Source organism: Phyllostomus discolor, chromosome 4 (assembly GCF_004126475.2).
Source record: "Phyllostomus discolor isolate MPI-MPIP mPhyDis1 chromosome 4, mPhyDis1.pri.v3, whole genome shotgun sequence".
Classification (NCBI taxonomy): Eukaryota; Metazoa; Chordata; class Mammalia; order Chiroptera; family Phyllostomidae; genus Phyllostomus; species Phyllostomus discolor.
The window spans coordinates 70,810,025-70,822,766 of NC_040906.2; the positions used below are offsets into that span (position 1 = coordinate 70,810,025).

General features: G+C 42.3%; 1 protein-coding gene across 2 annotated transcripts in view; it reads right to left on the reverse strand.

The window, feature by feature from the left end:
- LYPD6B (LY6/PLAUR domain containing 6B) overlaps positions 1-12,742 on the reverse strand; it is a 162,518-nt gene that overhangs the window by 98,798 nt on the left and 50,978 nt on the right. Inside the window, exon 2 of one of the 2 annotated variants that reach the window (XM_036023517.1) lies at positions 8,777-8,825. The gene's annotated coding sequence lies outside the window, so the exon portion shown is untranslated. Of the gene's footprint in view, positions 1-8,772; positions 8,826-12,742 lie in introns of both variants that reach the window. The other variant, XM_036023518.1, reaches the window with a different exon arrangement.

Sequence of the window (12,742 nt, forward strand, 5' to 3'; positions counted from 1 at the left end):
TTGAAAATGGGCTAGGATTTTTTAGTCCCAAGCTCTACACCTTCTCAATACCTTATAAAGCAAAGGCAACTCACATGGCAAAGAAAGCTTGGTTTCTTGAAAAAGTAACTACACATGGTAACTTCAAGAAACCATCCAAACTCACTTTTTGTCCTAGTCAAAAAAGCTCTACCCAGAGAGTATGAAAAAGACTCCCAGATGTGTGTTACAATGGAAGAACATAAGGAAACATGGATTTTATTCCCAGATCAATCAATTACTAGCTATTCCCATATCTATTTTAAAAATCAGAGAATATGATAGACTCAAATGGAATAATACAAATGAAAGCACTTCACATCTGAATAGAGCCTTATGGTTTGCAACATATTTTACTTGATATTGCTCTCCCTGGCCTATATTAAGAACCCATACTTATATTGCCCAACTAGCAAGGACAGAAAAGTTCACTGGAGAGTCTTTCTTCCCATCCCAAATGTTATTTATCTTTCTCAACTTCATCACAGAATTTAAATCTAGTAGTTGACCTTGATATCCTTTTAATGTCATTGGCCCATTAAACTAAATCTTATTTCGCCACTCTAATATACCAATCTTTGAGAAACCATCCAAGAGTACTGCTGAGTCCTGTGATAACCTGTAAGGGTTCTACATCCCTTACGTAGAGGGATCACATAATACGTCCTCCAAATTGGGACACTTCTGGAAGGGAAAGGGGACTCTCTAAGTAATAACACCAGGAAAACAGTTCAACTGGACTGTCCTTACAAGCCACCCTTTTTATAAGCCTCACAGGTAGACCTCAGGTTGGGCAGGAGATTCAAGCCTTGAAGGCTATGCGTAAATGAAATCACATTTTCATTCATCTGTTTTGCGGATGCATTAAGTTTTCTCCAGCTGATTTTTCAGATGGCAGGTACCATCCAAGTTTACTACTACACGCCCTCTGCTCTTGTTCAACAAAACAGTCAGTGACCTGAGCAGAAAAACACAGATCACCTGATGTTTCTATTTAAAGGAACTCAGTTTATTTGTTGGCTGGTTGGTGTTAAAAACACAGTAACTATACGAAGTGGAAAATGACATAGAACCAAATACTCCTAACATTTCAGCAAGGGCTGTCCCAGTCTGTTTTCAATATCTCTAACTTTTAATTACAATAGTAATGTATAAATATGTGTGAATATTTCCTCCCCTTAAAAATTGGAAAATTATAAGAAATAACTACTAATGGCCCAAGAACCAATTAATTTCCAGACACTCATGGTACATTATTCCAGATTCTAAAGTTCATTCCATCTATACCACATAATATTACTTTTAATATGTTATGTACTTTCTTTTCGCCTTTTCTCTGCATAGTTTTTTGTTTGTTTGCCCTAATCATACTATGCATTCCATAGTCTATGTTTATGTGCATTTTCACATATTAACATAAACCTTGAAATGATTGCTTCTCAATAAGAGCAATGCAAGATTGATGGGGGAAAAATCTCCCTCAATCTCCTTTATATCCGAGTCCACTGAAGCTCTTTTTCAGAGGTAACCACAGGGAACCCTTTCTGGTATCCGTCAAGACATCTCAGCATCCCAGGGGTGTGTGTCTGATCACACTCCAGTCCTGTGTGCCCCTTTACAACACGGTTCCGAAGACCATTCACGCTCACTCTCACACCCTCTCCTGCATTCTCCCTTGAACTCACTCCAGTCACACTGTCATTCCCACCACGTCAGTAAGACTGCACTTGTCCGAGTCCTCCACATTGCCAAATTCCAAATTCAGTTCATTCTAAGGCCTCATTTTCCTCAAGTTTAAGAGCAACCGACACTGTATTGATATATTGCATCTTCTTTCTTGAAACATTTTCTTCTCTTGATTCCTAGATGTCACTCTCTGAATATCATCCTGCCTCTGGCCATCCCCTGTTGGTCTCCTTCGATGGCTCTCCTGCATCTTCCTGACCTCTGAATGGGGGGCAATCCCAGTCCTCACCCTCCTTGCATTCTCCATCTACGCCTACTCCCCAGGTGGCCTCATCCAGGCCTCTGCTTCAAATGCCTACTGTGTACTGATGACTCTTGACCTATACTGCAGTCTGGACTTCTCCCATGTCCTGCAGACCTGTCTGGACACCTTACAGGGGCTCTCTAGCTCAAGGGGTCAAAAGTGACCTCTTAAGTCCCCTCTCCTGGTTTTCTCTATGCCACTAAAAAGCCACTTTATTTTTCTTGTTGTTGGGGAAGGGCAAGGAAGGGGGAGAAACTAACAAAAACAACAAAAAGAAAATCTTAATGTCATTCTCCCTCCCTCCCTCCCTCCTTCTCATCATCATAAAAGAAAAAAATTGATAAATTGAATTTCATCAAAATTAAAACTTCAGTTCTTTGAAAGACACTCTTAGGATAAAAAGATAAGCCACTGACTGAGAGAAAATATTTACAAAGCATATATCTGATAAAGGACTTGCATCCAGAATATATAAGAATGCTAAAAAAATAATGGGAAAATAGTCCAATTTTTAAACTGAGTAGGCACCTCATCGAAGAGCATGTACAAGTAAGTGGTAAACAGCAATAAAGGATATTCAACATCATTACTCAGGAAATGCGAACCAAAACCACAATGAGGTAAAATGGCTTCTGTACCAAGTGCTGGCAAGGATGTGGAGAAACTGAAACTCATACCCTGTTAGTGGGGACATAAAATGGTATAACCTTTTGGAAAGTAGTGTGATAGTTTAATGGTTAAACACACAACTATATTATGATCCAGCACTGCACTCCTAGGTGTTTACCCAAGAAAACGGAAATGTACATCCATACAGATACCTGTATATAGATGTTCATAGCAGCTCTATTTGTAAGAGCCCAAAACTACTTACTAACAACCCAAATATCCACCAAGAGGTGAATGGACACACACATGGGGTGTAGCCTTACCATGCAGTGTGAGTCAGCAGTACATGGAATAAATTAATGGTGCATACAACTTATACAATTGATTCCCTAATTATGCTGAGTACAGAAGCAAGACGAAAATGAGTATATACTGTACTCTTAACATAAAACTCTAGAAAGTGCAAACTAATCTATAGCGACAGAAGGCATTTCCCTGCCTGGGGAAGAGGGGACGCAGAGTGGTGGGAGATGGAGATTATCGAGGGCCACAAGGAAACATTTGGGGGTGATGAATGTGCTCATCATCTTGATTAAGGTGATAGTCAGATACACACATGTCAAACTTAACAAACTGCATACTTTTAATATGTGACGTTTATAGTGGGCCAATTATATGTCAAAAAAAGCTGAGATTGCCTATTTGAGGTCACCCTTTTGCTAGCCTAAATTTTGGCCTCGCTGCAAAAATTTTCTTGAAGAGCATTTAGGAACAGACTGACATTGTTAAGCTTAATGTTCTGTGAAATCGTCTAAACTAATTGTTTCAAAGGCCTGTGGCAGCAGTTTTCTGAGATTATATCAGACGACACTTTTTGTCTTTATGTAAACAGAAACTAACGTTGCCACTGGATACCAAACAGTACTTCTACTGCAGGCATCCCAACTATATCCGTGCCAACAGCTGAATGTGTTATTTCACCTGAAGAGGTCTGAGAACAATGTCCTTACTTCCCCATGTCACGGTCTGTTACTTTACTTGGTGGCCTCTGCAGGGAATTCTACAAGGGAGACAGCAGACTTGAATCACTGGTGGATTGTGTGTGTGTATGCGTGTATGTGTGTGTGAGAGCCAGAGCACGAGCGTGCTGCACTCCTGTGTGAGAAAGACTGAGAGACAGGGGATGAAGGAGAGAGACACAGAGGGAAACAGGAAGCGAGACCTTGAGTTCTGGCTTTAATCCAGCCATTTCTTCCCTACAGTAAAAAATATGTGGAGTCAATTGCTTGACTTCTAAATAGCTCCAGTCTCTCCTACATCTTCTAGTCCTCCTACCCTCAGGAACACAGAGAGTCCACAATTTGTCAGCTTCCATTCATGGAACAGGCACACACAAACCCAGGGACACAAGCACATGCATGTACACTCGGACCCAAGTCCCTCCAACTACTGTGCAAATGTTTCTTCTTATTCTCTTCTCAGCAGATGCCATCAGAAACCTGTATCACTGTGACACAGGCCTCTCTTCCTCAAATGACTTCATAATTCCATCTTACATTTGGTCCCTTTACAATAAATCAGTGTTTTCTAAATGCAATCCAAGCCAGTGACAACTTGGATTTGACTAAAACAATGAGGAAATCAATTCATTTCTTTTATATAGTTATATTTTAAATGTTACTTCACTTCTTTGAATAAAAAGCCAGTATCCCTTGGCAAAGGCAGAAGGTAATTCCAAACCTACATACAAGGAACACCAAAGATGTGAGTGAATGCACACAATCATTCCCTGCAGAAACCTCAGGGTCTGAGTCCAGCTCTCGCTGTGGGGCTGGTGTGGCTAACAGGCATCTCTAGCACTTGCTGATACCACTTTCAATAAACCTATACTTTTTTTCTTGACTAGTGAGTAGGACTGACAGAGAGTTGAAAGGGAAAAACTGCTTCCATGCGTCGCCATGCGCATCCCGAGCTCATCCCATGCGTGGTAGCTCCTGCCCTCCACAGTCTCTGAGAGCCCGTCTCCTGACTCAGGAGGCCAACATGGATCTGAGTTCACATAAAAGTATGACCTACCTCAAGGACTTGGAAGAAGTATGAGGGTCCCTCCCAAACCACATGGCACCTTTGCGAAAATTAGGAAAAGGAGCCCACTCTGGGCAGGTGAGCGCTATGAGTGCGTAGGGCTTGGTGACAGGACGGTGTCTGCACGAGCATTTGAAAGAGGTCTCTCTTTCTCCGGCCCAATGTCACCCTCTGCCAGACAGACACCAGGTTGGATTTTGGCCCCACTCTACCCTTTGGCTTGGTGCCCTTGTGCCGTGAACAAGAGGAACAACTATACTTGGTGGTCTGCCAAGCATCACCTAAGCCTCGGCATTTCCATTAGTTATTACCAAATTCATAATTCAATGGCTGACTTTCTAGGGCTCTGTGTGGTGTCCTACCCTACCCCTGTCCCCACTCCTCTTAACTTCTAGCCTTTGGGTTGTGCGGTGGCTCGGGAACACTCCCACAGGGACATGCACTGGAGAAGAAGGAAGCACTGACAGCTCCATGTGTCCTCTGGTGTTGGCTCGCCACTGCTGGCCCATCCCCACCCTGCTACAGCTGAGGCTGGCTCTGGAAGAGAAGCACCCCGTCCTGAGATGGCTGTTTCCTTTCAGTCCTGTTGATATTTAATAAATGAGTAATTAGTCGGGTTCTGAGGTATGCCTCTTTTGCCAAAAGCACACACTAATGAACATCAAGCCAAGGTAACTTACTGAAACAGCACAACTGACGACAAGGGGATCTAAGCAAATGGGTCCTAACTCAACACAGCTCTGCCTGCAAGATCAGAACTCTGACAAGCATTGGTTCAAGTGACAAGATGCTGATTTAAAGTGCCACAAAGAGCTGGGCGGCAGGAGGGACCTCGGTTTGTATTAGCACAAACAGGAAGCAGATTTTTATATGTTTTATTCTTTATACTTCAAATTCTGAGTAATTCACAGCCCAGTCTACATGGCAATCTTGAAAAGAGAATTCTCAAATGTTAGTGAGTTCTAAGGATTCATTTTGGCTTTTATAATGGCTTACACAAAGCCACCATATAAAAGTCCATATAAATAAGACAGGCTTGGTTCATAAAGCCTGTAGGAGAGCATAGTGGGGAGCAACAAAACTTTCCAAAAAGAGGACACATTGGCCAGTTACCTCTCTTTGAACATAAGCCCCTACAAGATCCTCTAGTTCAGTACAAGGACCCACTGCCCATTGGTGACAGGCCAGGGGGAACTAGGGGTGACCCATCACTTTTGAATACAAATTTCTAGAGGAAATTGGAGAAAACAACCTATCTAAACCAGAAGTGGCAAACTGGCATCAGCTCGTGTGTCAGCGCCACGTGATCAGCAATGACTGCTTGAGCGCTGAGCTGAGAGGCATTCTGGAGTCACACTGGGCTCAAAGGAAAGGGGCTATAACTTGATAATGACTTCAAAATTCAGTGTGACCCAGGTTGGATGGTCACATACTCCACCACGCCTTGCCCCTCCCCAGCAGTCCTCAATAATCTTTTCCTAACAGGAAATAAGTTTGAATAACTGGTTCTCTTTAAAACAAAAGTGTGAAATTCCTCAGACAGAACATGATGATTATAAACTGCTCATTCAGAACAGCCCTGAGACACTGGACGGACCACTGCTGCTGAGAACAGCACTGTGCAGCCTGCATGAATCTCAGGAATAACTTCCAGCCAAAGCCCCTGGCCACCTACTTATTAAGTATGATGCTGCTGTGCTGACAGACTTACAGGAGGTCTAAACTAAGGCTGGGCAATTGGGCACGGTCTAACCTTGAGAGCTAGCTGTCCTTTCAGTCTTTGGGAAATAAGGTTTTAAAAGCCCCTAGGTTTAAGACTTGTATTCCTGAAGATCAGCCACCATAAAAGAAGACATTCAATCCTGGACTAGGCGTCTCTCCTGGTCACAGAGCTTTGGGGAATTCACAGAAGCCTGGGAGGGGGCTGGCTCCACCCTCATCACCAGGACATACTTCATTATTCAGAGATACAGTATTCAAAAGTCTTAGAGTTCTACAGTGTTCCAAGCTTGGCAGGATCTAGCAACATGGATTGCCTCCTGCTGGCACTCCTGTGATGCTGCCATCAGAAAGTCATCCAGGGGCTCAGACACCCACTCTGGTCGCTGAAGAAACAGATGTAAGAGAAGAGCTTCTGTCCTCTGAAGGGCTTTACCTGTCCTCCCTAGTCCTGTGGACCACAACAGCAAAGCTTTCTTACAGATTTCACCCATGTATAGGCAGCACACCTTCAAAAACTCAGCTCATAGCATTAGTGGTCATTGGACATCAGGAAACAATTTACTTACACAATCGCTTTGGCCGACGGTCAGGAATTCAGGAGGCATGCAAACCCCTGATCACTGCAGTGACAGTTCAGTGTGTGGGAAAAGCATTCGGGAGCCTTGTGCAAGTGCAGGAAGGGGCAGTGCACCCACGTCCCATCACCTCGCATTTGTCTTAACTTTCTACTGTTAAAGCAGCACACAAAACATATATCTGTACTTGTATCCACCTAAGTCCCAAAGTACTCGTATAGTAGATAAGCTTAACTTACAGAAGCAAAATGCAAAAATCAAACCCACTTTTAAATCTCCACGGTCATGTCCTACACAACTCACACAGGACAAACAGATTTGGACCACGTGTATCAAAATCAGTTTGAGAACATAAAAGTTAAGGTAGTCTCAGAAAATTTAAACATCAGGAATTCACAATGAAACTCAAAATGTGCCCACATTGTTACCATTCACAAAGGAAATAATTCAGGGAGAGCGTTGGTGGTGGGTCTTCTAACTCCTAGGATTTCCATCACTCCATGCTAACTCCCTCAGAAAGTGAACTAAAGGAAAAGTTATAACAAGTAAGCAATTATTTATTATTTTTATTTGCAAGATCTTTAAAAGACACCAGCTCAATGCAATCAAAAGTGCAATATTTGACCCAATGACTTCTAAAGATTATACTCCCTGCTGTTTCATCATTAACTAAATCTTGTGTCTGCACATCAGAAATCATGTGGGGTCCACAATGACATGACAGAATAGCCCCAAGCTGCTGATGACGTTTAGATTCAAATATACTTGTATTTCTCATTGACACATCAACAGCCATTAACTTTTCCCCAAGCCAGTAAAGCAATGAATTTATTTGAGAGGCTTATTGTATTGCCTACTCTAACTTGCCTAAATCTCTGATGATATCTAATCCGAAAACTCTGCTTCCTCCTTTTGCAATTATTCCCAGTTGCATGGACACTACCTTCTGCAGGAAAGTACAGAGAACGCAGCCTTGGGAAGGCAGGCCCATCACTGCCCGGCTGAAACTGCTAGGCTCTGGGGCTCCCCACAGGAGGTGGTGCAGTCTGGGTTGCCACTTTAGCAAATAAAAACACAGGTGGCTCAGTTCAATTTGAATTTCAGATAAACAACAAATAATGTTTTATTCATTGCTTAGCTGAAATCCAAGTGTAACTGGGTGTCATGTATTTTATCCGGCAACCCTACTTCCTTCCACTGTAAGTTCCTGTGTATGCTTTGCACAAAAGGAGACTCTTTTCTAACATCCTGTTGAGACTGCAACTTTTGCAGATTAAAGTTGAAGAAGAGTCCCTACATCTATACCATGCCCTTGATGCCTTTATACTTCAAGGACTTTCAAAGTGGCTTTGCCATGTTCTGCTAGAGGGAGAGGCTCCTTCGAGGGGGAGGAGGTGGGAGCGGGACGGGATGCACGGTGCCACAGAGCAGCGCGCCCGCACGCCCTCCAGGCTCCACTTCCATAGTAGTGTGCGGCTCCCACAGCACTTTATAAATGAGATAATAATAATCATTATTATGTGCTGCTGCTGCTGCTGAGCACCTGTTTACTGATCATCAGAATCTAGAACCAGCAGCATGTTTGGCCTGCTCCCACTGAGGATGGAGATCGGGCTCAAAAATACTCCTGTGAAAAAACTGGAGATTTAAAGGTTCTGGTCCCACTTAAAAAACAATACTCTTTGCTTCAGATCAGAAAAAAGCAGCTGATCTTTGTCTTTGTCTTTAGCTCTAAAACATTCCATTCACTCTCTTCTCTTGATGGAAACTTACCCACCTCAACTAATGAATCCCTCAGTCAGCAGGAACTGGCCATCTTTTCTCACCTGCAGAAAGTAAGCATAGGAAAATAAACAACTTAAGAAGAAAAAAATCCACCACCCAGAGATGGCTAAGAGGTTTAATTATTGCCTGGAAAGCAACATCCTTGCACAGCATCTGTAAGACTCATTTTCATAATTACGTTCTGATTGAAACTGGGACTTGCAACAGGGTAAACTCACTTCCATATTAATATTAAGTAATGATTAACACAGCTCAGGACCCAGGTTCAGGATCTGAGAGCATGGACTAAATGGAAATAAATTTTAACCCATAGTGGTAAATTTGCTATTTGTCTCTCAAATGATTTTCCATTCATTAACCGGCATACAACAAACTTACATTTGCTCCATGAGAACTCATCAGAACGAATTCCGGCAGTTACCAAGGGGCCCTGCTGAACACAAGACCTCCTCAGATTTGACTCCCTACCTCCCATTTTTCTCTCCCTGTCCTCCCTCCTCGGCTTGTCTTTGTTTTTGCAAATTCATTCTCCCTTTCTCTCGTTCTCTGTGTCTGCCTGTCTGTCTTTCTCTCCCCAAATCCGTCTCTCCCACCCTCTCCCCCTCCTTCTCCTTCTCACACCCTCTGTCGATCACCTCCTCACCCTCTTGCTGTCACACTGGCCTCTCTCCCTTTCATCTCCTTGACACCACCCGCTCTGTCTTATGCTCCCTTACACGGCCTCATACACGTTTTTGCTCTCTCCCACCTGGCAGAATCTGATGGCTTCAACACCAGAGAGCAATAATTAACCAGATTAGCTAAGAGTAAATAATTTTTATTGTTCAACCCAAGTGCATGCAAATCGCTAAACACCGCTGTGCTTAAACAAACTCCCACTGGGGGTGGGAGAACCCAGCTAGACACACACTAATCCTCATCTCGAGAATAAAATGTCTTCAACTGGGAGCATAGTATCACGCGGGACAGCATGCCATCTTTTTAAAAAGAGAAATGCCCTTTCAACTTTTGTCTTTGCAGATTAAAGTTGAAAAACAGTGCCATAATCTTTTAAAACAACAATTCCTGAACACTAAAAGTCATACAAACCAGAATAATGCCATAAAATGTTAATCATTTTTTTGTTGTTTTAATAGCTATTTCTGAAGTTGCTACTTGATATTTGCCCATCCTCCTTAAAAGTCCTCCAACCAGCAACCAAGCAATGCCAAGCAAACAAGCAACAATATGGTGGTGGTCTGAAGCCCCTTGTACAACTAGCACGTTAGTGGTTACCTATTGACAAGAAGCAGACATGAAAACAGGAATTGCAAAGAGTGCTTACATTCTCATTGTCTGTAAATGTTTTGTTTTAGATAATTTAAGTTTAAAGTAAAATCTAGCTTTCTCACTTTTCTTTACAAAAAAGAATCCATCTGAGAGTTAATGAATGCTATCAGGAATTCCAGTCTCACAGGAAATGAATAATTACTCTCCTGGCTCTAATAAGGCACCACATCCAGAACATAATCCCCAAGAGGTTAACCCCAGGGTAACAGTCTCCTAACTATTCATTTCCACCTGCCTGGAGTTCAGTGGCACCTTTCAGACAAGCCTTTGAATATCTGGCTTAGTGAATTTAATTATGATCTTCCCGTGCAAAATATGTCTCCAAGATTATATCATGTCCCTGGAATCCCAGAAGTGAAGTTAGAAGGCCTTATTCAATGTTTTTTATGTATGGGAGCCAGAGTCCAAACATTCCTATGTCAAAAGTTCATTTACATTTATTTAGTGAAGTTGCAGCTGGTATTCAAATCCTTACTTGAGCATTTAAAAAGGAAGAAAAATTTTTTTACTCAATGTACTATTTATCATGTCTATTCATTCACACACAAGGACCACACATAATTAAATTAGTACCAAAAATTAAGTAGATAATTATTTTCTTATTTACTGGAGGAAGTTTTATTCATTATACATGTTTATTTTACCCATTTATTGCTGCACCCTCTATATCAACTTCACAATATCAAAGTAATATTCCATTAGATTATAGCAGAAACAAAAAAGTCAAGAGAACTCTTGTTCTGTTATAATTAGAAAGACAAAGATGGCATAAAAGAGTCTCAAAGTGATTTAGAAGAATCACAGATGAAAGAGAAATTCAAACTGGAGGAGATGGGAGTAAGTGTGAGAAAAAATGACTATCATAAATTGGGAAAAAATTTGTTCACTGACAAGGGCTGAAGAAGTAAAACAAAATGCAGATTCCTAATATATGCAAGAAATGTAAAAGAAAACTCTTAGAGAAAGAGAAAATCACAAATTGTGAAAGTCGTAGTTAATGAAGAAAATGTGATTTTAGAGCATGCTTGTGGAAAGAGGAAAAACACACCCAGTGCTGTCTAGATCATGAACAGTGAACCACGTACAGCTCAAAATGTCACATCCAAGGGAAAATACCATCTTTTAAGAGACGGCCCATGAGCACTTACAGAAAGAACGTAAGGACGCTCTCCCACATAAGAACGCTGGGATTGTCCCTGAACAGACAACAGACTACCCTTCCTTTTTGAACACCATCCCCAGTCTCACTCAGGGAAATGTTAATAGGGTATCTCAACATTCTGTCCTGATACCTCATTAGACCAGGGCCCCAAGCCTCAGTACCAACAGGCTTTATTCCCCATTGCCATGTTCATCTGCTGCCTACTTGTTAGAGCTGACTACATCTGGACCAATCTAACTGCATGTGGACCCATGCAGACTACATCAGACACCCTCTGGAATCTTTGAGTCAGCTTCTATGACCATGTCTCACATCTTGACTTCTTTGATCTCTGCCAAAAGGTAAATTCCTGCCCAAACTCTCTTCTCTATCCTCATTCCCCTTGGCAGCCATCATTCCCTGCTCCCTGCCTCTCAGCGCTTTCCGCTGCACCTCTGGCAACTTTGTTTCCAGGAAAACCAGCCCTTAAGCATCCATAAGCTCTTCTCAGAATACTATTTCCACCTTTGTACTTCAATTGAAATCAGGTCTCTCTTAGAAATACTGCTTCTTCCCCTGCTGATACCAACTACCCTCTCCTCCCAATTCTAAACTATGGTGGTGGATTCACTCGGCCATGAGTGACAGAATCTCAGAGCCCCAAGAGAGCAATGGCATTAGAAGATAAAACACTGTAGTTCTCTCCCACATAAGAAATATCTAGAGATGGGCTTCACAAAGTCAGGAAGAACCAAGGTTATTTCTTATCTAACTGCTCGGACACCCAGAGCAGTAGTTTTGCCTCATAGTACAAGAGGGCTGTCATTTCACAGGCGAGCACAGGCATATTCAAGTTAGAAAAGAGAAGGCTTTTTTTCTTTTCTCTCTAAGGAAGCTTGGTGTCTGTTATAAACACCACTTTCATTTACATTCTATTGGTCAGAACTGTGGTCATATGGCCACACCTAGTTGCATGACAGGCTGGGAAATGCAGTCTTTCTCTGGGTGGACACATGCTCACATAAAAGTCATGATTATGCTGTCAAGGAAGAACAGACATGGGGTGTCAACTCACAATGTCTCCTTGGGATATAAATCTGTAATTCCAGGGCCTCCTCCAGAACTGTGGGCCTGTCCTGGTTCGGAGAGATTGCTTAGTCACTTCCACCTTCTCAGCGACACCTGGCTATGGTCTTCATGACACCCCACATCCTCCTGTGTCATCTAAGATGTAGATAGCCTATTCAGCACCCTGCCATCATAATTATTTGACTTCCTCAATGCTGACACTTTCAACTTCCCTCCAGCTCTGCTATCCCTTTTCCTGTCCACACACTAGTCTCATGGTCATCTTTGACATCTGTTTTTTTAAGGTATTTATTTACTTATTTTTAGAGAGAGGAGAAGTGCAGCACAAAGAGAGTGAGAGAAACATCAATGCGTGGTTGCCTCTCACGTGCCCCTACTGGGGACCGGGCCCACAACCCA